Below are 25660 nucleotides of genomic sequence, written 5' to 3'. Positions count from 1 at the left end.
GGGAAAATGTTTCCATGAAGATAAAGGAGGGACAAAGATAAATCCCCCTAACGAGAGCCCAGTGGTCACAGTTACTGTACTCGGGAGCCCACACAGTAGGGAGTGAGGGGTGTGTAGACACTGCACTGCTTCGTGGTGAGAAAAGGACCAGGGAATCTTGTGGGGGTAGATATCACCCACAGTCTGAGGGACAGTCAGCACCTTTCCCATATCTAGGAAGATAGCCAACGACAGCCCCAGGCAGAACCAGACCCAGCCTGCCCAGTCTGAGCCCTGAAGGAGGCCCCCAGAGAACCTTGGCATTTTTATCAAAGCGCAGTAGCTGAGATTTCCCCATGCGTGTTGCTTGGCTACTGGCCTCCTCTCCGTGTTTCACAGACCCACATTTCACAAACACCTAAGGTCTCACTCGACTACTTGGGCATAATACTGGACTTTGAAAACTAGACAGGTGAGCGTTCAACCGTACCCCAATCGCCGGCCCTGCCCCATCCATCACGAAGCTGCCCTGCCCTGACTCCTCCTTTCCCAGCTTCTGCAGCCTCTAGACAGCCTAACCCACTGCCCTTCTCTCCTCTTTTAACCCCTCCCACTTTCTCCCTGTCACACAATCTTTCCTCTTTCCTCTTCTTTCCTTTGTCTCTTTTCCACCACTCAACTTCACCCCATTTCTCAGCTATCCTCTCTCCCTCCCCTCGGCCCCCACCAATCTGGATCGAGTCTGCATGAATGCAGTAACTCACCTGTTTTTACAACCACCAACAGCCGAACTGGTTGTACTAACAACTCCCGTTCATCTAGTCCCTTAAGGTTTACAAAGCACTCTCAGCCTTTCATAGACTTTAGAACTAGGAAGGTATTTTAAAAGCCTGCTAGGTCCAACTACCCCTGATTTTACAGAGGAAGGAACAGGGACCCAACGTAGTAAAGTGATTTGTCCAAGGTCATATAAATAGTGAATAACAATTAGGATTCAAATCTGTCCGCTGACCCAGGACTCATTTTCCTTATTGTACTTTAGGGCAAGACAATGTAATAGTTGTATAGGATTTAAATCCAGAAATATCTTACCATAAAATATGGAATACCAAAGCCGAAAGAAAACTTAAAACAACAGATCTGTTATTTCATTGGTATAGGGAACTGTCCATGAGAAAAGCTGGGTAGAATGTCAGACGTGGGAGGGAAACTTAAAACAGAATGCTTGATCTGAAGGAATACTAGAGTTCATCTACTTTATCCCCCTCACTTTACAGATGAGGGAACTGAGGTCTGGAGAAAAGAAGTGGGGGAATTTCTAATAAAAAGAGAGAAGTGAATTTCCTCCCTCCATATAGAGGAGGAAACAGACACTGAGAAATTAAATGACTTGTTCAAGGTCTAGAATACAGTAAAGGTTAGGGCTAAAATTCTGAGTGAATCAGTGGGCCAGCAAATGGTTATTGTATATCTTATGTACCAGTTACAGTACTAGGTACCAGAGAATCAATGACAAAAAAGTCCTTAGATCTTACCTGTCTGCTCGCCTCTCCAAAAAGCATTTATCCCTGTTGTATTTTTTGGGACAACTATACACTGTACATTCTCCAACCTTTCTAAGAAACTGTTTTGTTCTTAGCATACACTACAACTATAAAATATGGTATGCTTGAAAGTACTATATAAATAATATCATAGAACACATTATCCAAGGAGATACAGTATCTGAAATAGAGAAAAAGACACATGCTATCTAGAAACATGGTAATTCCAAAAACCAGTGCTGTCCAATCAAAGCCAGGCATCTCTAGATAAAATGAATATGATTTTTAAAAAATGCTGTATTGTAAGTATTCTCCAAAACCTCTCCTTCAAAGCATAGTTCAAAAACTACCTCATCCACAAAGTCTTCCCTGATTCCCGGCCTCTCTACTTCTAAAATATACTCAGTTGGAAATGAGCTTTTCCACCATAGACCTGAATAACACTTGGTTTGGACTGCTTGTCATAATAATAGCAGCTCAATTTTCTGTGCCACTTTACAAAACAATTTTCCTCCAGCTTTAGTCTCACGTAAATAATTCAAGTGATATCCCCATATTAATGGGGGAAAGGCTCAAAAGGAAACTGATTTGCTCATGGTCACATACCTAGAGAAGTGTCAGAACCAGTCTTTTAATCCAAATAATTTGGATTCCAATTCCAATATTCTTTTCATTACCCGATGGTCTATTTTGTATGAGATTGTATGTCCTATATCTCTCAATAGATCCTTGCAGACAAGAGTCATGTCTCAGATTCTGGCGCTGGGTTTCCTAGCTCTGTTTGGTGAGTTTTTGCTTAAGTGTCCACACCAATTCTCCAACATCTCCTTACATGCACCAATAGCAGAATTCCCTTTCTAGTACCCCTTCTCAGGTTGCAATATAATCTCCATGAGGGCAGGGGCTGTTTAGATTGCTTGCATTTGTGTTTTTATTATTATAATAGTGCCTGGTAGGTAGTTAAGTGCTTAATAAATACTTAATCATACTATTTTCCTGAGTATAATGTTCTATATATAAATGGCATTTAAGAAATGTTTGTTGAATGAAACAGAATAAAATAGAACATACAATTAAAATGGCAATGTAACCTTTCTACATTAAAGAGCCAAAAATGTATCCAAAGTTAGCAAAAATTGTGTAGAGAAAGTACTAAATAAGCACAAAGTAGACATTTTGCATAAACATCATCTACCCTCCACACACATACACTCTAGCTAGAGGCAAACCAATCTCAGAACAAAGTAAATACTGGGGCAGTATTCAGAGTTTTATAAATGACACACTGTGCTAAGATGAACAATAGAATTACAACTGAGCTTCTCTCTGGTCAACAGCGAAGCTATTTTATCACCAAGTTTCATAAAACCTACAGTCTATATCAGTATTTATGGATATGCTATTTTGTAATTGTTATGGCATTTCTTAAAATTTCTGGTTTTAATCTGAATCAAAGAATTTATCTTTCCTTCCCTAATTCCTGGCTTCTCTTTTTTAGCAGATATTCCTCATCCACCCATCTCTTTGCCAGGCTAACAAACTTTTGGTGAGGAAGTGTGACATAGTTGAAGTAGCATGGGAAATGGAGTCAGAAATCATGAGTTCTTTTGCCAGCTATGCCATGAATTTGATGTATAAACTTGCACTAATTACTTCCCTATTGGGTCCTCAATTTCCTCTTCTGTAAAATAAGAGGGGCTAGGCTAGATAATCTTTAAGCTCCCTCCAACTTCAATAGTCTATGGTTTCTAAAACTAGGACTGTTCACTACTGACTTGGCTTTCAGATGTGGCTACACATTTACACTAGAATTATCTTAGAAAAAAAGAAAAAAAAACGATAGCGGTTGGTATCATTTTCACTGAATCTCTAACTTTGTAAAGAACTCTTTCTTGTGCCTGAAAGGTTTGCATTGTTAACAATTTAAGGTTTACAAGGGGGGAGGGGAGGGAAAGCTCCCTCTATAGCTCTAATTTGGGAATGCAATGCATACAGACCACAACAATTCACCATTAAAAAATGAAAAGGTAACAGCACATTAACACAGAAAACCAAAGGCAATATAAAAGTAACCTGTCTTTTTGAAAAAGTGTTTTATTGCCTATCTCATTAGCACCTTGTAAATCTGAAACTTGAAGTGTTTTGAAAGCAGTTTTCCTTTCCCTGTGTTCACACAGAATCACAGAGAGCCAAAGCTCTAAAGGACCTTGGAGATCAACTAGTTCGGCTCCCTCGTTTCAAATAAGGGAAAACTAGGGCTTGGAGAGGGGAAGGGATTTGACCAAGATAACAATAAGTTAGTAGCTTGAGCTGGGATACCAAAACATGTCTCTATACAAAATCATTTCAACAATTCACTGTCCTAATTGCTCTCCCAGACTGATGTTTGACTAGGTAGCTTCTTTAAGTATCCACTTTTCCTGTCCATCAGATCCTAATACTTAGAGGAAGGCCTACCCATCTAATCTCTTGATACATGGAGTCATTGAACATAGTTGGGGCTTAAATGCAAAAGCTTGTGAACAAAGTATTTCATATTGGAACCAAGCAGAATAAAAAGATTCTCATGATAATGAATAGATGAGCTTCCATAAATGAGATTGTGTGGTATGGTAGAAAGGATTCAGAGTTCAAGAACCTCACTACTCTATGACCTTTGGCAAGTAATTTTTTCTTTCCACCTAGCCATTTTCTCAATTGTGAAATGAGAGTACTAGACTAATGCTCTATCAAGTTCTAAAACACATACTATTGTTTTCTTACTAATTGTTTCTGGTCAGGACATCTTTCCGTTTTAAAAGAACATTTTCCTCCTATTATCCATGTGAACTAGGCAGAAAGTGGTATGGCTATTTTGTAGATTGGGGGAATCAGAGAAAAAGAAATGACAAAGATAAAGTCAGTGACAGAAGCCAAGATGGCATTTCTGCAAGCACAGAGAATATAAAAACTTTGAATTCAGAGTGAGGAAAACTAGGTCCAAATACAGGCTTTTCCATTAGTCCATCACTCTATCACTCCATCACTCCATCCTGTCTGTGTGGGGTTCATTTTCTTCCTCTATAAAAAAAAGGATTGGAAACTTTGTGACCTAATTAAATCTAACATACTACCCAACCCCTAGAAATGTATGCCCCAGAAGAGGAAGGGGCAATATCTTATCTAAACTTCATATCCTTCTGCTTAACACAGTACTTGGCACATAATAGATACTCATTAATTACAACATGTGTTTCTAAGCTTTTTTTGTTTCATGAACTCCCTTTTGACAATCTGGTGAAACCTTCTTAGATAATGTTTTATATGCATAAAATAAAACACATGAAATAACAAAGGAAACCAATTACACTGAAATACGGATATCAAGATTGTTGGAGGGGATGCGGGAAAACTGGGACATTGATGCATTGTTGGTGGAGTTGTGAATGAACCCAACCATTTTGGAGAGTAGTTTGGAACTATGCTCAAAAAGTTATCAAACTGTGTATACCCTTTGATCCAGCAGTGTTACTACTGGGATTATATCCCAAAGAGATTATAAAGAAGGGAAAGAGACCTGTTATGTGCACGAATGTTTGTGGCAGCCCTTTTTGTAGTGGCTAAAAACTGGAAACTGAATGGATGTCCATCAGTTGGAGAATGGCTGAATAAATTGTGGTATATGAATATTATGGAATATTACTGTTCTGTAAGAAATGACCAACAGGATGATTTCAGAAAGGCCTGGAGAGACTTACACGAACTGATGCCGAGTGAAATGAGCAGGACCAGGAGATCATTATATACTTCAACAACAATACTATATGATGACCAGTTCTGATGGACCAGGCCATCCTCAGCAACGAGATCAACCAAATCATTTCTAATGGAGCAGTAATGAACTGAACCAGCTATGCCCAGAGAAAGAACTCTGGGAGATGACTAAAAACCATTACATTGAATTCCCAATCCCTATATTTATGCACACCTGCATTTTTGATTTCCTTCACAAGCTAATTGTACAATATTTCAGAGTCTGATTCTTTTTGTACAGCAAAATAACGTTTTGGTCATGTATACTTATTGTGTATCTAAGTTTATATTTTAATATATTTAACATTCTACTGGTCATCCTGCCATCTAGGGGAGGGGGTGGGGGGGTAAGAGGTGAAAAATTGGAACAAGAGGTTTGGCAATTGCTAATGCTGTAAAGTTACCCATGTATATATCCTGTAAATAAAAGGCTATTAAATAAAAAAAAAAAAGGAATACAGATATCAAAATTATTTTTTAAAAATAAATTCATAAGCTCCAGGTAAAGAACAACCCTAGACTAGAATCATTCTAGGATAGTAGATCCTGTGTGACCTTGCTTAGTATAGTGATTACAGAATGGTAAGTTTCAAATCTCTCCAAGACAGTCAATTTGCTGCTAACTGCTCCATGTTTAAAAAACAGGATTCCAATAAATCTATGATCCCATTGTGAGTATTCCCTTCTAGCACAGAGATCTAAATACATCCATGCCTGTGTATACTTGGGCAGCTTTTGCCCATATCCTCCCATAAGTTTGCACAGAGGGTCTAGCCAATGTACTGCTGTCTTTTCTTAGTCTCTTGACATAAGCATATCAGTGAAACATGTGGGCTATTCAATTGTCCATCCCTTATTCTTACAATATAACCAGCCCCTCTTCTTTTTAATCCTGCATTTTGATGAAATCTTTCATGCTGTTTCTCCTTCACAATTCCTTCTTTGCAAGTTGGAAACTGAGGGAAACCTATCAATTGGGAAATGGCTGAAAAAGTGATAACATGTGAATGTGATGTAATACTCTTGTACAGTAAGTATGGAGGAGATAGTTTCAGAGAAACCTGTGAAGTCTTGTATGAACAGAGGTAGTGACATGAACAAAATCAAAAGAACATTTTATATAACAATGATATTGTAAGTACATATTAACTCTGAAAGACCTAGGAACTCTGAATAACATAAACCACAATTCCAAAGGACTCATGATGAAACATGCTACCCTTCTCCTGATAGAGAAGTAACTCAAACGGTAGATTGAAACATGAATTTCTTTTTGACATGTACAATGAATGGGTGAAGGACTTATTTTGGTTTACTGTAAATGTTTGTAACAGAGTTTGGATTTTCCTTCTTTTTCAATGAAATTGAGGGCGGGAGTGGAGGGAGAAAGTGGGAAAGAGAAAAATCAACTTTTTGGTGATTGAAAAAAATTCAATTAAAAATAATTTCTTATTTGCAATGAATATAATATCAGTATTCAGGATCTTAAAATATAATTGTTTTAAAATGCTTGGTGAAAGCATGACCACCAAATCATTCCTTTCTGCTAAAAGAAGACCATAGATTTAATTTATTACTGTACTACTCATTAATGATTCCCTCCGTCCTCCCATTCCAACCCTCCTCCTCCTTGCTCCTCCCCCAACAAGGATTCTGCCCAGTTTCACCATTATTCTGATCATTAGTTCCAGTTTTCCTTTCTATTGGTCCTACTCAGCTTAGTCATTTCCTCTCAGGTTACAGTACAATTGCATCAACTTAGATCTTGGTACTTAATTATACTCAACACTGGTCCCCAGGGGTCTAGCTCCTTGTTTCCCCTCACTGTCTCCCCCATTTGTCCAATGTTAATTTCTAACAATTAGAGATGCCCAAAAGCAGAATGGAGTGCCTTAAAAGGCTGTGAATCCCCCATCACCAGAGGTCTTCAAGTAGAGTCCAGATAACTATTTATTGCAGATGCTATAGAAGAAATTATGTCCAGAATGGGCCAAATAATCTCTGGGGACCTTTATGATGCTGAAATCCTGGGACTTTATGAAGTTAACTTTTCTTAATGTAGTTAAGACATTTTTTCTCTTTGGGGTTTGACATTTTCCCAGTTTGTCTATATTCAGGGGTCTTCAAACTTTTTAAATAGGAAGCCAGTTCACTGTCCCTCAGACTGTTGGAGGGCCGGACTATAGTAAAAACAAAAACTTTGTTTTGTGGGCCTTTAAATAAAGAAACTTCATAGCCCTGGGTGAAGGGGATAAACGTCCTCAGCTGCTGCATCTGGCCCGCGGGCCGTAGTTTGAGGACCCCTATAGTCAATATATTAATGGGTCACAGGGAATCCTATTTGTCTAAGTCTTGAGTTGTCCTCTGCCACTCTGCAGAGGGCATATGCAAGATTAATTCCTAGCCCCAATATACTGTGATTGGGCTCTTCACTCTGCCAGGTAGGAGGTGACCTTGAATGATAGTATGTGTATGTATACATTCACATGCATTTATATATATATAAATGCACACACACATATGTGAAATAATATGCAATGATAGAAACTCCCATTCCTACAAAGCCTTAAAGTTTGGAAATTTCTTTCCTCACAAAAATGCTGCAATTTAATGGGTACAAGTATTATTAATTTTCCCTTAAAACATGAGGAAACTAGCTGTGTGATCCTGGGCAAGTCACTTAACCCCAATTGCCTCAGAAAAAAAAAATTGAGGAAATTGAAGCTCAGAAAGATTCAGTCACTTTGCCAAGAGTTTTTACCATTCTCAAATATTAGCTCCATATAAGAAATGGAGAATCTTATCTATTATAAATATATTTTCTAATCAACAAAAAGCAAAATCAAGGATTGGCAACTTTTCAGAATCTTTTTGGTCACTAGATTATTATTGTTCAGTTGTATTCAACTCTTTGCGATACCATTTGGGTTTTGTTTTTTTTTTTTTTTTTTGGCAAATATACTGCAGTAGTTTGCCATTTACTCCTCCAGCTTATTTTGCAGAAGAAAATGAGGCAAGCAGGTTTAAGTGACTTGTACAAGGTTACTCAGCTAGTAAGTGTCTTGAGGCCAGGTCTGAATTAAAAAAGATGAGTTTTCCTGAATCCAGGCTCAGCACACTACCCACTGTACCACCTAACTGCCCATGGTCACTAGAATAATTTTCAACAAATACCATTTCTCGGGGCAGCTAGGTGTTGCAGTGGATAGAGCACCATCCCTGAAGTCAGGAGGGCCTGAGTTCAATTCTGGTCTCAGACACTTAACACTTTCCAGCTGTGTGACCCTGGGCAAGTCACTTAACCCCAATTGCCTCAACAAAAAAACCAAAAAACAAATCCAAGTCAAATACCATTCCTTAGTAAAGACAAGATAGAAAACTTGCCAAATGCTTAGCCATGCCCTCCACAATTTCCCCATAAGCTATTCTTATTGTCTTCTAATACTTCAAACAAACCCGTGGCTCATGGTCCACAGAATATATATGGAGCTTTAATTGTCTCTATTTATGCTGTTTCTCCTGCCTATGTTTTTAGTCCTTGTTCTACTATTTATGGTGTGATCTTAGGCAAGTTAATCCTTCTCCTCTGGGCCTAATTCCTCTTTGTAAAATAAGAGGTTTCCAATAAAGTCTATTCCAGCTCTTAGATTTTAAATTCAAGAATGAACCCTGGCCTCAGAGGCAAGAGCAACCCATTTCAACCAGGTTTGAATCTTCATTCAACATGTAGCTGTATGATCATAGGTAAATCGTGTAACTTCCCTCAGCCTCAGTTTTTTCATTTTTTTAAATGGGAACAATAACAGTTCTTAATACCTTCCTAACAGAATAATTGTGAGACTCAAAAGTATTGAAAAAACACTTTTCAAATCTTAAAATGCTTTAGGAGAGTTCAGTCATTTCTGTCTTATCCATCTCTTCACATGATGCCACATGGAATTTTCTTTGTAGAGATATAGGAGTGGCTTGCCTTTCTCCAGCTCATTTTACAGATGAGGAAAATGAGGCAAACAGGGTTAAGTGACTTGCCCAGTGTCACACAACTAGTGAATGTCTCAGGCTTAATATGAACTTATCTTTTTTCAGTTCCAAATTTCTATCCACTGAGCAACCTAGCTACCTCCTAAAGCACTTTATCTCATGTATATCATATCTACCTATATCACATCTATCTACATAATATCTATATTGAAAATATTTTTGGCTTAAATCTGTGATTTCATTTATATAGAGACCCCTAGTAAGGAATTCCCCTTTATCAGTGCAGATAGGCAACTGTTTTATAACTTAATGGTACTCAGAGAGTCACATGGCGACATTAAAAGGTCAAGCACTTAACAAAAGGTCACTCAGCCAGTACATGTCAGAATCCCAGAATGTAGATCTCCCAAGCTTGGAGGTCAGTCCTTTCTCCACTATGTCATGCTGCCTACATAATGTATTCATTTCAGGGTCCCTTCTAGCTTTACGAAGTTCTTCTCCAGGTTTTAAGGTCCTTTCCAGCTCTCACATTCCATATATGCTGTCACCATCATTATGGTTTTATAACGAAGCAGGTAAGAAGCAGCCATAGCTATTCCTTTATATAAATGAGGAACTGGAAGGAAATGAGCAAAATGATTTCCTCAAAGACACAGTTTGAGTCAAAGGCAGAAGAAGTGCAACCCTTACCATCAGTCTCACACCTTTTCTCTTCATAGAACACAGAATATTAGAACAATGAATGCTTGAGGGGGAAAGGACCTTGGAAAAACAAAGGGATAATGTTTGAGCCAGAGGGGCCCATAAAACTATTTCCTATGACTCATTGCCCTTGGTCCCGCTCCCCCCATTTTACAAAGGAGAAAACTGAGGCCCTGAATAAGTCAAAATTAGAGATAACTAGGGACAGAATTGGTCCTTGAAGGTTTTCTAAATGGCTCTTAGGCCAGTATCTTTTTTACATGTATTAAGCACCTAATAATGACCTTAAGAGGCATCAAAGCATAGTAGAGAGAAGATGGTCTTAGGAGTTAAGGCTTGGGTACAAGTTTTGCCTCTGAGATTCCTTGACCCTGTAGACATGGAGCTATCCTAAACTCAGTATTCCATCTATTCTTTGATGGGGACAGGGAGGGGGTGAGGGGGTGAGAGAGTGGTAACTGGGGTTAGGTGACTTGCTCAAGGTCACACAACTAGCACCTGAGCCACATTGGAACTCAGGCCCTCCTGACTCAGTGCAGTAGGCTATGCACTGTGCCACCCAGTTATCCCAAAGCTTCCTCATCAATGGAGAGAGCTTCTGCACCGAGAGTGCATTTGACCACAACAATGAAATGACATGTCTGGACCAAAAGTTTTTAAAAAGAAAGGAGAAAAAGAGCTCAGTCTTGGAGGCGATAGAAAAAAAATAAACAAGACACTGAGTTCACAATCACAAACAAATAATTATGATTCAAAACTGATCATGCACAGGAGAGGAGTATACTCAGTATTTTTGGAGGTCAGAAACGAGGAAGATCATTTCTATCTGAGAAGGGAACAGAGATGTATCAGGAAAGGATATTTGAGCTGGGAGGTTTGAATGACCAATGGAACACTGGAATTTGCAGTCAGGAGGGTCTCTGTTCTCCATTGTTAAAGAAAGAGGTACCAGGAGCTTATTTTGAATCACTCAGAATCCTGGTTGAGGGGGCCTATGGCTCCAGGCAGACTTGTCTATTGTGAGTTGCCATCTCTACACACAGATCCAAAACACGCCTCTGCCTCTCAAGCCTGAATGGGTCTCTGCTGGAGCAACCAGAGGGGCCCAAATCCAAGCCACTCTTGAGCTAAGCAAAAAGGAATTAGGATGAGACACCCGTGCAAATTCACAATGCAGCCCTGGGCTCTCCCATCCTCTAAAGAAAAAAAGCGCACATTAATGAAGGAAGTACAATCACAGCCAGTCAAAAGATCGGACATGCTCCTTCATGTCCACCAGAAGCCATTATCTCTAATTGATCTCCAGACATCAGCTGCTGAAACAGTCTGAAATCCTCCTGCATCATTTAGATTTGGTTACAAAACCTCAGACTGAGTGGTATCAGATCACCCAAGACTGCTGCTCCTCCTCTAGATCCGAGGCAGTCCACCTGGTGTTTTGAGTTAAGAGCTTGTCTTTTACAAAGTCTTTTGGGAGGCTGGGACCTGGATTATTGGAGGGAGAGCTGAGCCCTCCCTGAAACCACGAGGACACAGTTGCAAAGGCAAAGGATTGATGAGAAGAGAACAGGTCCAACTCATGTCTGGTTCTGAGAGCTAAAGTAACTGAATTCCTATTATTGGCATTTCAATGAAAATGTTTTAGTTGCTCATGTGGAAGAACTCAACTTCAACCGAGAGGCCATCCAAATGATGAGAAAATTTAACAACAGCTAGTTTGTAACCTAACTCACATACACAAGAGTTCTAGTGAGGTGCCCTCAAAGACATAATCAGAGCTATAACCAACATGGGATGAATAGGATTTTGCCCAAGGGTGCTGCCATGAAGAAGTGATGCAGGGGAGTGGTATGGAGGACAACTGCCCTAAAGGCCACTTTCTTCTCCAGGGTCCCATCACTATGAAACCTTCTCAGTGGGACCTACTTTAAACCACCCAAATCACCACAGGCATAAGAGGCATCTATGCCATCTCCTGACCAGTAAACAAACACATGTGGTCCTCTGTTTTCTGTACTTGTGTCCATTTTCAACTTTTTCTTCAAGTGATAATATTCCTAATTAATGTTTTCAGTGGTGTAATCATTATAATAATTGCATTCCTGATCTTAAAGGAAAATGCTTTGTAAATTTTAAAGTGCTAGAGGAATGAGAATAGTTATCACTATTTTACAAATGAAGACTGAAGTTCAAGGAATTATCTCATCTCTGTTACCTGTGTGACCTTACACAAATGAGGAAGTTGGATTAGATGGCCTCTTGCCAGCTCTCAATGCATGATCCTATAAGCTTAGTAACTTGCCCAGGATGTCATAGGTAATAAAGTGTTAAAGCTCAGACTCAAATTCAGGTCTTGTGACTACAAGATAAGTATTGTTTCTTATATTTGTTTGGCTTTAAATTGGACAGTCAGAATCTGAGTTCTGACCATCTCCAGACTTTAATCTCCTCCCACCTTCCATGTTCATGCTTGGGTTCACCTCTCCCACTCCTGAAATGGAACCTCCTCTCTCCATTTCTACCTGCTGAAATCTGAAATCCTTCCCCATTCCTCAAGACTCAGTTCACACGTCGCTTCCTTCACTGTGTTCCTTATTCCTTCTTGAAGGTAAGCCAATCTCTCTTACACATTTATCACATTCTAATTTGTAGGATATTTATTTGCACTCATGTTTTATGTCCTCTGCCCAAAACTGGGATCAACACATAGTAGGTACTTCATAAATATTAGCTGATTTGTGGTGATGAATCAAATCTGAATATCAGAGTAACCTCCTCCTGATGCTGCTATTGTGATGAAGCTTCTATTCCTACTAAATCTCACAGGCCTTTGGAGACACAAAGAAATTAGGTTTCCCATGATGCTTTGCAGTACCATTTTACTGTCTGAGTTTTAGACACTCTCCTAGAATTTTTTCCCATCCCTTCTGAAAGATAATGAAGACATTCCTGATCTTTGCCTTCTTTTTCTTTCTTGAAACAAATAAAACATTCCCACCTAGTCCCTTCTCATCTGGTTTTTCCACGCAGGCCAACACTAACTATTCTGGTTCAAGGCATCTATCATCAGTCACTATGTTCTATCTTCCTCTCAAATGATGACAATACACGCCTTGTCTGTGATTCAGCTTCCTCATCCATTAAATGAGGAGTTTGAACTCTGACTTCTAACACCCCTTCCAGCCCTGACTTCTTTCTCTTCCAACTCTAAATCAGTGATAGGAAGTTGACAAGACTTATTAGATGTACAAGGAATCTTTGAGGTCATTTATTCTAATATTCTCACTTTATAGATGGGGAAACTGAGGCAGAGAAAGAAGGGACTAGCCAAAGACCTCATAAATACAGAGCTGGTATTCAAATCTGGTTCTTCTGACCCTCCAAATCCAACCTTTTGCCTCAGCCCATGACTTATGTACATCCACTTTCTCTGGGGGCTGAACTCACAATGCTGCTAGAATGAATGAATTGTTCCTGGCACATTCCTAGAGAACACATTGCACAATCTTGTCTCTATCTACTGATTCTGCCAAACAGAGTTGGCATGGCAAGGTTTTTGGTTGTTTTAAACAGGCTTCCTACCCAGATTCTGGAAAAACAAGAGCAAAGAAGGAAGCAAAGTGCTTCCTTGAGCCCAGACAAACAAGTTGGAAAGTTGAAAATGACCTTGTTCTTCCCTTATTTGGAATCTACAATGAAATATAAGACCCTTAGGGTGAGAATCCACAGTCCTCTGTTGATTATATGGAAGCTGAACCCAAACAATCAACATACCCTGATGAGGGGATAAGTACTTGAGAATTAAAATTATTGTTCTCATCTGATCCTCCCAATAACTTCATGAAATACCTAGTGTAGGCACTATTTATCTCCATTTTATAGCTAAGAAAACTGAAACTCATAAAGGTTGAGGGACTTGCCCAAGATCACATGACACATTTTATAACCAGAACCTGAAACAAACTCCCCAGATTCCAAACTCAATTCTTTTCCTAATAAACCACAACTGCCTTAAAGAAACAATCAATAAGTATTTATTAAGTTCCTACTCTGTGCTAGGACCCATGCTAAGAATATATAAACAAAGGTTAAATAAGTCCTTGCAGAAGCTAAATTTCATCAGGAATCTATGTCAACATATATTAAATATGTGTCCCCCCCAAAAAAAACAAACAAACAAACCTTATAAGGTGATTTATGGAGGACACTAGTTCCTGGGTCAGTAAAGATTGCATGTAAAAGATGGTAGAAAGGCAGCCTGGTGACACAGAGCACTGGCCCTGGAGTCAGGACGACCTAAATTCAAATCCAGCCTCAGACTCAGTAGCTTTGTGACTCTGAGCAAGTCAATTTAGCCTCATTGCCTCAAAAACAAAAACAAAAAGTGAAGAGCTCCGTCTTTTAAGAAACTAGAGGAAGAGGAGTAAGAAATATATTAGAGGCTTGATGGGAAAAGATACGGAGTCAAAAGATAGACTGCCATATATGAGAAATACAAGAAAGTCAGTTTGACTAGATTATGGAATGTGTGGAACTAATGTATAATAAGTTTGGAAAGACAGGTTGGGGTCGAGTTGTGAAGAACTTTAAATACTTGCAGAGTTAATCATTGATCCTAAAGACAACTGAGAACTACCGAAGTTTATTGAGTAGGGGAGAGACATGGTCAGACCCACACTTTAGGAAAAACATTTTGGCAACTGTGTGGTGAGTGGATTAGATGGATGCAAGACTTGAGGAAGGGGGATGAAAGAGGAAGTTACCACAACTGTCCAAGTGAAAAGTGATGAGGGCCCAAACAAGGATACTGGCAGTCTGATACAGAAGCAAGAAATATTGTAGAGGTGGAAACAATGGAGTTAGTAATTGATTGAATGTTTTAAATGAGGAGTAAGAATAGGCATTATGGGAGGTAGGGAAGGGCATTTAAGAGTAGAGTATAGTTGAGCAATAATTTAGATGAGGAAGAACAGGATATATGGAAGGGGGGAAAGCAGTAAATAATCCATAATTAAACGTCTTCATTTCAAACACTATACTTACACATTCCTTCTGTCTTCTGGTATTCACAGAAATCTAGCTCCCTTAGAAAGTACCATATCCCTTCCATGCCTTCCACAACCACTTGAACATTCTCACATACTTCCCACCACACTGTTCCTTGCTCCCCATTGCCATGTCTAGATTTTACTATCCTTTTCCACCATCACTCAGCAATCTTTGCTCCTTTCAAGTTCACTTCATCAAGATTTATTACCCAATCAAAATCCTGCTGACTGTTATTTACTACCTCACCCTAGGACATTCTCCCTCTTTTTTCATTGACTTTAGTGCTTGCCAAGTTTCATACTCTTCCTTTCCACTTCATTTCCTGCCCTCCTACCAGGCCATGCTGACATTCCCTGTGATATTGAAATTTCCCAGGTCTTCAATCTACTGAACTTCTGTGAATTCCTACACCTAATACCTATACACACCTATACACATTTATATACACCTACCTATACACACAGTAACACACTTGGTCACACTCTTGATCTTGCTATCATTCTGAAATGTCTTTATTTGATCATTATCAATCATTTAATCTCTCTCTATGCTTTACACCTGTAAACTTATTCTTTGCCCTTACCTTGACTTCAAATCTTGCCACCTTCAGTACTTTCCCAACCTTTTCTCCTTCTCTGACAATATCCTCCTGCCTTTCTAGTCTCAATCCTTTAGTTAACCATATCACCACTATTGAATTTCTTGCTCCCTTGACCTAATGCTTCTCATAATTTGTCCAAACCCCAACCCCAGATTACTTCCACTTTTTGCCTCCTCTGATCTATCTCATTCACCACTGAATGAAGTCAGAATAAGTCATACAACTATTTTTACTCAGTTCACTACAACTTCATATTATCTAAGCTCAACTGGGCTCTCACTGCAGCTAGGAAATCTCTTTACCTTTCCCTAATTCTTCAGCCCATTCACTATAGGGATTCTCCAAATCTCCTCCAAAAATAATCTCTTTCCCCCATCATCTCAACTGAAGACCTTGATGTATTTTGCTTAAAATCTAAACCATTAACTATAAATTCCCTCTTCCTTTTCTCCTTATCTCACAATCCTCCACTCTCCTTAATTAATGGAAAGACTGCCTTTATCTTCCCCAAGGTTAATGACCACTAATTCCAATCTGAACTGTCTTTTCCAGCAGATTGTCCCTACTATGATTTCTTCTATCTACCAGTTCCTTCCTTGCTGCCGTCTAATATGCCCAGGTCTTACCCAATTAAAAAAAATCTTACTAGCTCTTATTATTCTCTCATTAGCTCACCTCACAAATGCAATCAGTTGTCAGATCTTATCATTTCTATCTCTAGACCAGTGATCTCCAAAAATCTTGAAAACAAATTTTAATAAGTAAATAGAATTAGAAATTTATTATATATATATATATATATATATATCCCTTTCTCTTCACCTATACAGCTTCCACTCTAGTTCACAGTCAGCATGATTTACCTGGGCAATTCCCTGAGTAATAGCTCCTAGGCTATTCCAAGAGGCTACCGATTAAGCTCCCCACTTCAGATCTCCTCACTCATCCAACCTCTATAGACTTACCAAAGAGATTTTCCTATCATCACATCTGACCTTAACCACTCTGCTCCAATAAATCACAATACAAAGGTTCTAAACCTTTTTTTGTGTTCCTCTAGACCTCGGCAGGCCAGTGATGCCTATGGAATCCTTTCTCATAATACTGTTTTCAAAAGAATAAAATAAAACATTTCAAATTACAAAGGAAACAAAATACACTGAAGGAAAAAGAATTTTTTCCCCATCCAAATTCACAGATCCATCTATCCACAGACATTGCAGGGTTATGTGGACCCAAGATAAAAAACCTCCTGTCCTAGTGATTCCTTCCTTTATAATTCAATTTAGACTCTTCATCTTATAGATTTCTTTTCTTCACAACCTGACCATACTCCATCTTTCTAGCCTTCTTGCATATTAACTCCCTCAATATGGTCCACAGTTTAGCCAAGATGACCTCTGTTCCTCACACATGGTGCTCCATCTTCATGCTTTTACTGGTTGTCCCAATGCCTAGAATGGATTCTTCCTACCTCAGTTTTCTCAGAATTTTTTTTCAAGATTCAATTTAAGCATCACCTTCTTCATGAGGTCTTTCCTGTCTCTGGATCTCATCCTGGAGAATTCATGACCCTGCACTAAGAGGTGTGTGATAAACTGAAGGGTTTTATTGTGTCTCTCTATGATAGCTCCTCATCCTTACCCATTCCCACTTTGCTCCATTGCTCAAATGTCTAAGTTCCAATCTCCCTGTTCTGAGACAGCAGGTATGATTGGTAAAATTATACTTCCTGATCCCCAGATCACTTTCCTGTCTTTAGAAGGCAAGCTTCAGCTTCAAGGCAATGACCAGTGAGTAAGAACTGATAATCCCCTTTTTATTTTGGGTGATTCACAGTGAGTCAGGCAGGATGAGTGGGTATGGAGGGATTGTCATCTGGATCACAGGAATCATTACATTACCTTTCCTTCCTAAACCCAACCCTCTTCCAAATTTCCCTATTACTATCAATGGCATCTCTATCTTTTAAGTGATCCACTACTAGCACAATGCCTAAATTATAGTAGGACTTAATAAGTGCTAGTTGACTGATTAACTGAATGACCCAGATTCTCTGGCCCCAAATCCAATGTGATTTCCACTTCATGATGCTGCTTCTCAAATATCAGCCAACCAGTTGGTAACCTAAGTGTTACCGTCAACTTTTCCCTTACTGCCTATACTATATCCATATAGCATGTTGGTTACCAAATCTTGTCTTTTCTACCCCCACTTCTCTTATTTGTCCTCTTCTTAAAGCACCAGCCTAGCTCAGGAACTCAACACCTCTAGGTACCTGAATGATTATAATAGGCCTCCTCCTCCCTTTCTCAAATCTCTAATTGTCCCAATCCATCCTATAGGAAGTTACTAAAATGATTTTCTTAAAGTACGGGTCCAGCATCTCCCTACTGCCTTAAGGATCAAATACAAAATCCTCTTTTTAGTGTTCAAAAACCTTTATAACACAGCCCTCAGCTATTTTTTTAGTCTTTTTCTATCTTATTGCTTGACACAAAATTTTAGAGCTAGTGATACTGGCCTTCTTTTTTCCATGAATAACAAATCCCATATCTTGACTCCAGGTATTTTCTCTGGCTGTCCACCATGTCCACCCTTCTCATCTCTACCTGCTGGCTTCCTAGACTTCCTTTAAGTCTCAGTTAAAATTCTATCTTCAACAAAAAGACTTTTCCAACTCTTAATTCTAGTACCTTCCCTCTTTTAATTATTTCCTTTTGATTCTGCATATAGTTTGTATGTATATATTGTTTTTTCCATTAGATTGTGAGGTCCTTGAGGACAGGGGTGATCTTCTACTTCTTTTTGTATATCCAGTGTTTAGCACAGTGCCTGGCACACAATAGGCACTTAATGTTTTTAAGTTGACTAAATTTTATAATTTATATAATCTTTAGTACCATATATGTTTAATTTATAAATAAGTAAATAGAATTAGAAATTTGTTTTCAAGATTTTTGGAGATCACTGGTCTAGTGTTGAGAGATCATTGATCTCTCAAAATTACTTCTAGATCTGATTCTTAAGGGATGAAGGTGAGGTCTAGGGTAAATTGATTTGCTTATGTTTAAGAGATTAGATTGTTGGGTCTTCATAGACAGCAGTATTTCCACCTAAGAAAGCACTGTACTCCTTAGGCAGTGCCTGTGGGTAGAGTCTGGCACATATAAAAGAAAAATGTTTGTAGAAGTGAAGGGATTGCTGCCTTACTACAAAACATCCACCCAGGGTAGAAGTGCCAGCTCCAGGGATAGCTTTATCTCTAAATCCAAATAACTGTCTTGTTCAAGGTCAGCTCTTACAGAACCTTCCAAGCTTCCCAGTGATTTATTGAGACTTCAAAAGACTTGGTCTTGGACACTAGGTCTTTCCAATTTTTCAACTGGGACTGCTGTCTTTTGAGGCCCTGACCTATGGGGACTTCAGGGACAACAATATTGAGCTCCATTCATTGTACTGCAGCACATTTAATTTTCTATCGTATTCAGAATTGAAAGAGATTTTAGAACATAGGAAGTTAGACCTGAAAAGGACTTTCAAAGTCATATACCTAATTAACAGATGATAGAACAGGAAAAGTCCCCAGAACAGCTTGCATATTAGAGCAGAATGACATAGAGAGGCACCGGGATGGAAGGATAGGAGAATCAGATTCCATTCTGGCCCCATCACCAACTGGCTAGCTGATATCTGAGAAGCAGCATCATCTAGTGGAAATCACTTTGGATTTGGAGCCAGAGGACCTGTGTCATTCAGTTAATCAAGCAAGTAGTATTTATTAAGTGTCTACTTTGTACTAGGCACTGTGCTAAGCACAGTAGATACAAAGAAAAGCAAAAGATATTCCCTGCTCTCCAGGACTTTATAGTCTAATGGCTTTGTCTTAGGCCATTGGCTGTTGATTACCTCTGTGATCTTGGACAGGTAACTTAAGATCTCTCTGAACCTTGGTTTCTTCACCTATAAAATGAGGGGATCGTTCTAGATGAAGGTTCTTAACCCAAGATACATACACTTGTTTTTTTATTAATAATTGCATTTTAATCAAATTGGTATTCTTTGTAACCCTAAGTATTTTGTTCATTTAAAAAAATCATTTGAAGGGAAGCAATAAGGGAAAACATTTTTACATCCAAAGGATCTGATAAAGGCTTCGTTTCTAAAATATATAGAGAAATGACTCAAATTTATAATAGTTCAAGCCATTCTCTAATTGATAAATAGTCAAAGGATATGAACAGACAATTTTCAGATGAAGAAACTGAAAACTATTTGTAGTCATGTGAAAAGGTGCTCCAAATCACTATTGATCAGAGAAATGCAAATTGCACCTGTCAAATTGGCTAAGATGACAGGAAAAGATAATGACAAAAGTTGGTGGGGATGGGAAAAGTGGGACACTGATACATCATTGGTGGAATTGTGAACAGATCCAACCATTCTGGAGAGCAGTTTGGAACTATGCTCAAAATGTTATCAAACTGTGCATATCTTTTGATCCAGCAGTGTTACTACTGGGCTTATATCCCAAAGAGATCTTAAAGGAGGCAAAGGGATCCACATGTGCAAAAATGTTTGTGGCAGCCCTTTTCGTAGTGGCCAGGAATTGGAAACTGAGTGGATGACCATCAGTTGGAGAATGGCTCAATAAATTATAATATATGAGTGTTATGGAATATTATTGTTCTGTAAGAAATGACCAGGATGATTTCAGAGGGGCCTGGAGAGATTTAGATGGATTGTTGCAAAATAAAATCATTGTACAAGGAGATCATTATACAAGTAAACAATAAGACTATATGACGATCGATTCTGATGGACATAGCTCTCTTCAACAATGAGATGATTCAAACCAGTTCCATTTGTTCAGTGATGAAGAGAGCCATCTACACCCAGAGAGAGAACTGTGGGAATTGAGTGTGGAAAGCAACATAGCATTCTCACTCTCTCTATTGTTTGCTTGCATTTTGTTTTCTTTCTCAAGTTTGTTTTTTCTTCTTGATCTGATTTTTCTTGTGCAGCAAGATAACTGTATAAATATGTATACATATATTGGATTTAACATGTATTTCAACATATTTAACATGTATTGGACTACCTGCCAGCTAGGGAAGAGGGTGGGGGGAAGAAGGGGAAAATTCGGAACAAAAGGTTTTGCAAGGGTCAATTTGGAAAAATTACCCATACATGTGCTTTGTGAATAAAAAAAATTAATAAAAAACACCATATCATTTGGATGGGGATAGAGGAGGCCAGTCCATGGGTTTCATCAGACTGCCAAAGGGACCCATAATACAAGAAAAGGTTAAGTACCCCTGTCCTAGTGAGTTCCTTGGTATTATTCAGTTCTGAAAAACAATCCATCTTCCATAAGGATCAAGGGTCTCATATATGTGTGTATGTGGGCAGCTAGGTGGCACAGGGGATAGAGTACCAGGCCTAGAGTCAAGAAAACCTGAGTTCAAATACAGTCTCAGACACTTAGTAGCTATGTGACTCTGGGCCAGTCACTTAAGCCTTAGTTGCTTCAAGTTCCTCATATTAAATGAGGATAATAATAGTCTCTGCTTCCCGAGGCTGTTGGGAAGATCAAATGAGATAATAACTGTAAAGCAGCAATACAATACCTGGCACTTAGTAAGTGCTATACAAATGTCAGCTATTATTATTATTGTGTGAATTTGTGTATACACGCATATGCACAAAAGAGAGACAGTGTGTCCTAATGGACAGAGAGCTAGTCTTGAAGACAGAAACATCTAGGTTCAAGACTTACCTCTGATGTACACTGATTCTGTGATCTGAAGAAGTCACTTAATTAAATAAATAACATACATACACATACACAAATGCATGTATATTTATATTTGTGTATGATTACACATAATTGAGTTATATTTAATTTAAAGGTGTTGTCAAATATATGTATATATTATATACTAATATGATTTCATTTGTTTATTATAATATAACATATATGATTTAAAAGAATTCTATACTTATAATATATATGTATGTATATGCATATATATGTACATATATTATATTTGTGTATGATTGCACATAATTGACTATGTTATATTTCATTTAAATATGAAGGCAAAAATATGTATATAATAATATATTGTTACATATTCATCTGATTTTGTTTGTATTTAAAATAATGTGATAAATAATGATATATAACATTTTAAATAATTACATAATTATTATTATGTGTTTTTATATATATACTTATATTTGCATATGATTATGATTGACTATAATATTTTTAATTTAAATGAGAGCAAACATTTATATATTATGTATCATTATATATTAGTCTGATTTCATTTGTATTTAACATAGTATAAATAATAAATAACATTTAAAATAATTATATCTTTATAGAATTCATGTGTATGTATATGTGTATATATCCATGCAAGCATGCATTTGTGTGTGTGTGCATGCACCTTTGATTTCTACAAGAATCCGGAATCCAGAAGTAAGAAGATACTGAGAAATGAAAACTGAGTCTTAGGGACCTAAATTGTCAGACCCTTCTTGGCACAGCATATGAGAATATCCAGGTGTCAAATAGACTAGCCAGAATAATTATGGCAGGAAGTCTTGACAAAGACAAAGCCTGCACTATGACTATAGTATATTGTTCTGTGGCCGTTTGAAGAATCAGGTCAAACACTGATAGTTTTCAGGGAGTTGGTTATAGGCTCTGCTATTCAAAAGGGGTAGAGAAAAGGAAATCTCAGGAGAAATGAGGGCAGAAGTCCAAAGGACATTAAGGGGGAGGAGCTAGTGTAGCTTAAACTGTTTTTAGCAAACTGGTAAAGGGTAGTTTGATTCCCAGCCATTTTCAAAAAGATCAACATTCTCTCTCACCAAAAAAAAAAAAATCTACTCTGGCCTCACATAGAGCACTTTGCATCTATCTCATGTACTTATGTAATATGAGATATACTGCACTTGAAGTTAGGGTACACCTGTGTCCCAATCCCACAATCTTTGTGACCCTAGGCATTTAGTGAACTTCTCTAAGTCTGCTTTCTCTCTGCAAAATTTTTTTTTGATAATTATGCTTATTGTGCCTAATTCACAATATTATTATGAAGATCCAATGAGATCATGTTTATAAAGTACTTTGCAAACCTTTTTGCTATATCAATATTAAGTATTATTATTATTAGCACAGCATTTTGATGAGGTATGTCCAGACATAATCTAATATCAAAAAAATTCGTATTTTATGTCTCATTTTTGAAGTTTATATTTTTAAAGTAAATTTTAGTTATTAGTCTTAAGAAAGTTTTTGTTTCTTTAGTTTGATGAATAAAAATGTACTTTGTAATTGGGCATTCAATAAATATTTGTCTTAAAAAATTAAAAATGAAAATTACTATGTGTATAGCCCAATAAAAAATATACTTCATATGAGATCTGTATATCTGAGTTTGTATCATAATTCCCTACTACACTGCAACAGTATCCAAACTTTAGGCCTGCCCTAGCAATGAGCATGATACTTTAGACACTTAATTAATGTTTGCTGAATGAAGCTTAATATTTATTATATATAAAAACAGCTCCTCTCTCTATCATTCTTTCAGGTTTACAAAGTTCTTTCCTTCCAACCATATATGTTTTACCATTTCCATTTTACAAGGAAAAAAGTAAACCTGATACTTAGAAGTAAGTTGCCTAAGACTGCAAAGACAATCCAGGCTCTCTGCCTTTAAGTCCAGTGCTTTTTCAACAATATAACACAGTCTTTCCATAGGTACCCACCTTTGAGCCTGAGGGTTTGCAAAATTCTCCTTTAGAAAGCAGCATTCCCAAGTTTCTAGTCCATCCCTGAGCTAAACCACCTGAGATCAGCCAGAACTCTAAGAGGGGGCTGTCACTGGGGATGACAAATAGCAGAATAACCAAAACTACTAAACCTGATTATCATTTTCACCATATAGACCATAATGACCCCAACCTGCCTGGACTAATGCAATAGCCTCAAAACCTCCAGTCTCCCTTGCCTCCAGTTTTCCTCCATCTAAATCACCTTCCACAGATCCTGAATGAATTTTCCTAATATGTGAATATGACCCATCATACCTCCTTTCCCCCCCAATAAAAAATGCCCCTCTTTACCTCAAATAACAGTTTTTAGCATCCATTTTGCTTTAGTTATTTGTATATGTGGCAGCTAGGTGGCATAAGGGACCAAGCACTGGACTTGGGGTCAGGAAGACCCAAATTCAAATCAGGACTCAAGATATTTACTAGCTGTATGATCTTGGGCAAACTACCAGTTGCCCCAGTTTCCTCAATTGTAAAATGAGGAAAATAAAAAGCACCAATTTTGAAAGGTTGTTGTGAGGATCAAATGAGATAATATTTTAAAAAAGCAATTAACAGTACATGGCACATAATCAATAGATGCTATCTGTTGTTGTCATTCAGCCATTTCAGTCACATGTAATGTTCATAACCACATTTGGAGTTTTCTTGGCAAAGATACTGGAAGGGTTTTCCATTTCTCCAGCTTTATAGATAAGGAAACCAAGACAAATAGAGTTAAGTGACTTGCCCAGGAACATATAGCTAATAAGTGTCTCAGGCCACATTTGAACTCAGATCTTCCTGACTCCACACCCAGCACTCTATCCACTAAGTCCCCTAGCTACCCAGTAGGAGCTATGTAAATGCTTATTCTCTTTGCCTTCCCCCTGAATCTCCCCTTCTTAACTAAAATCTATTCAAGGGTAAGAACCTCATTTTATTTATCCTTGTATCACCATATATAATAAGAACCATGGTGAATGGTATTTAATAGATACCTGTTCAAAGACGGCCCTGAGGGTTTTAGATATTACATGTATGTGTATGTATATGTATATATGTGTACCTATATGTATGTGAATGTAAGGGGTAGAGTAGACAGGAGAGGTAGAAATCTAGAATTCAGTAATGTGAAAGAGGTTCTAACTTTAACCCTGAAATAGAATAAAAGGCAACATCAAGAAAAACCTGTGAAACAGAAAAAGAGGTGGATGGATCATGTATTGAGAACAAAGAATAATAAATAGATGGGCAACCTCAATGAGATAGCTGCTCTGCTATCAGAAATACAGGATGTCCCTAAAGTCTTAGGGCAGTTTAAAATTTTAATAACCTTATAAACTTCCTTAAAATAATTTTATAGTTTAATTTTTAAAATTTCTTGCAAACTTCTTGAATTTTATGAAATTTGAATAATAAACTTTTATCTTTAAAAATTACAGAGCACCAATTCTACTTGTACTTCATATGCAACAGTTTTTGGATGTCACTTTCTCAGACCCAAGGATCAGTACTGGAATTCTCTTGCTTGGTCACCTCAGGTGACCTGGACCTATCTACATTAAACTTTTTCTTGGGGGGAGGGGATCAAAACTGGAGTATGTGTGAGAGACAAAGACAAAGATCCTCTCAGAAGGATTTATAGAACAACAAAAGCAAGACTAGCAAAAGATTCAAGAAGGCACAGAAATAGACTTTGATTCGTAAGGGTAGTAGAGGGTCACACATCTATGAAATCACAGATTCATCAAAATATCATCATCAACAATAATTATAAAATAATTGTTATCAAAAATAATTATCAAAAAATAATTATTATCATATTTGTTTATTTCTAAAATGTTTTGCAATTTCCAAAGTACTTTTCTCAGGGCAACTTTGTAAGTTAGGTAAGGTTATCATTAACCCCATTTTATAGATGAGGAAACTGAGGACAGTAGTGGCTAAGTGACTTGCCTAAATAAGTAATAGAACTACAAACTGAGCCCAGGCCTTCTGATTCCAAATCTAAAGAATTTTGCATTATATATATATATACATATACACACATAATATGTATAGACACATATGGGATGTGGGTGTGGGTGTGTTTGTGTGGGTGTGTGTATGTGTATGTGTGTGTAATATGAGAGGGACAAAATGCAGACAAAAAATAAAATAAATTTTTAAAATGTAA

At 37.8% G+C, this 25660-nt stretch overlaps 1 protein-coding gene and 1 long non-coding RNA gene across 2 annotated transcripts in view; one reads left to right on the top strand and one right to left on the bottom strand.

Moving 5' to 3' along the window:
- NOL4L (nucleolar protein 4 like) overlaps positions 1 to 25660 on the bottom strand; it is a 198668-nt gene that overhangs the window by 79841 nt on the left and 93167 nt on the right. The gene's annotated exons all lie outside the window — the stretch shown is intronic.
- LOC116421717 overlaps positions 12546 to 25660 on the top strand; it is a 29297-nt gene continuing 16182 nt past the window's right edge. Inside the window, exon 1 of the long non-coding RNA XR_004232211.1 lies at positions 12546 to 12606. This is a non-coding gene — a long non-coding RNA (uncharacterized LOC116421717). The remainder of the gene's footprint in view (positions 12607 to 25660) is intronic.

This window comes from Sarcophilus harrisii, chromosome 2, assembly GCF_902635505.1.
Source record: "Sarcophilus harrisii chromosome 2, mSarHar1.11, whole genome shotgun sequence".
Classification (NCBI taxonomy): Eukaryota; Metazoa; Chordata; class Mammalia; order Dasyuromorphia; family Dasyuridae; genus Sarcophilus; species Sarcophilus harrisii.
This window is presented reverse-complemented; position numbering and strand designations above follow the sequence as displayed.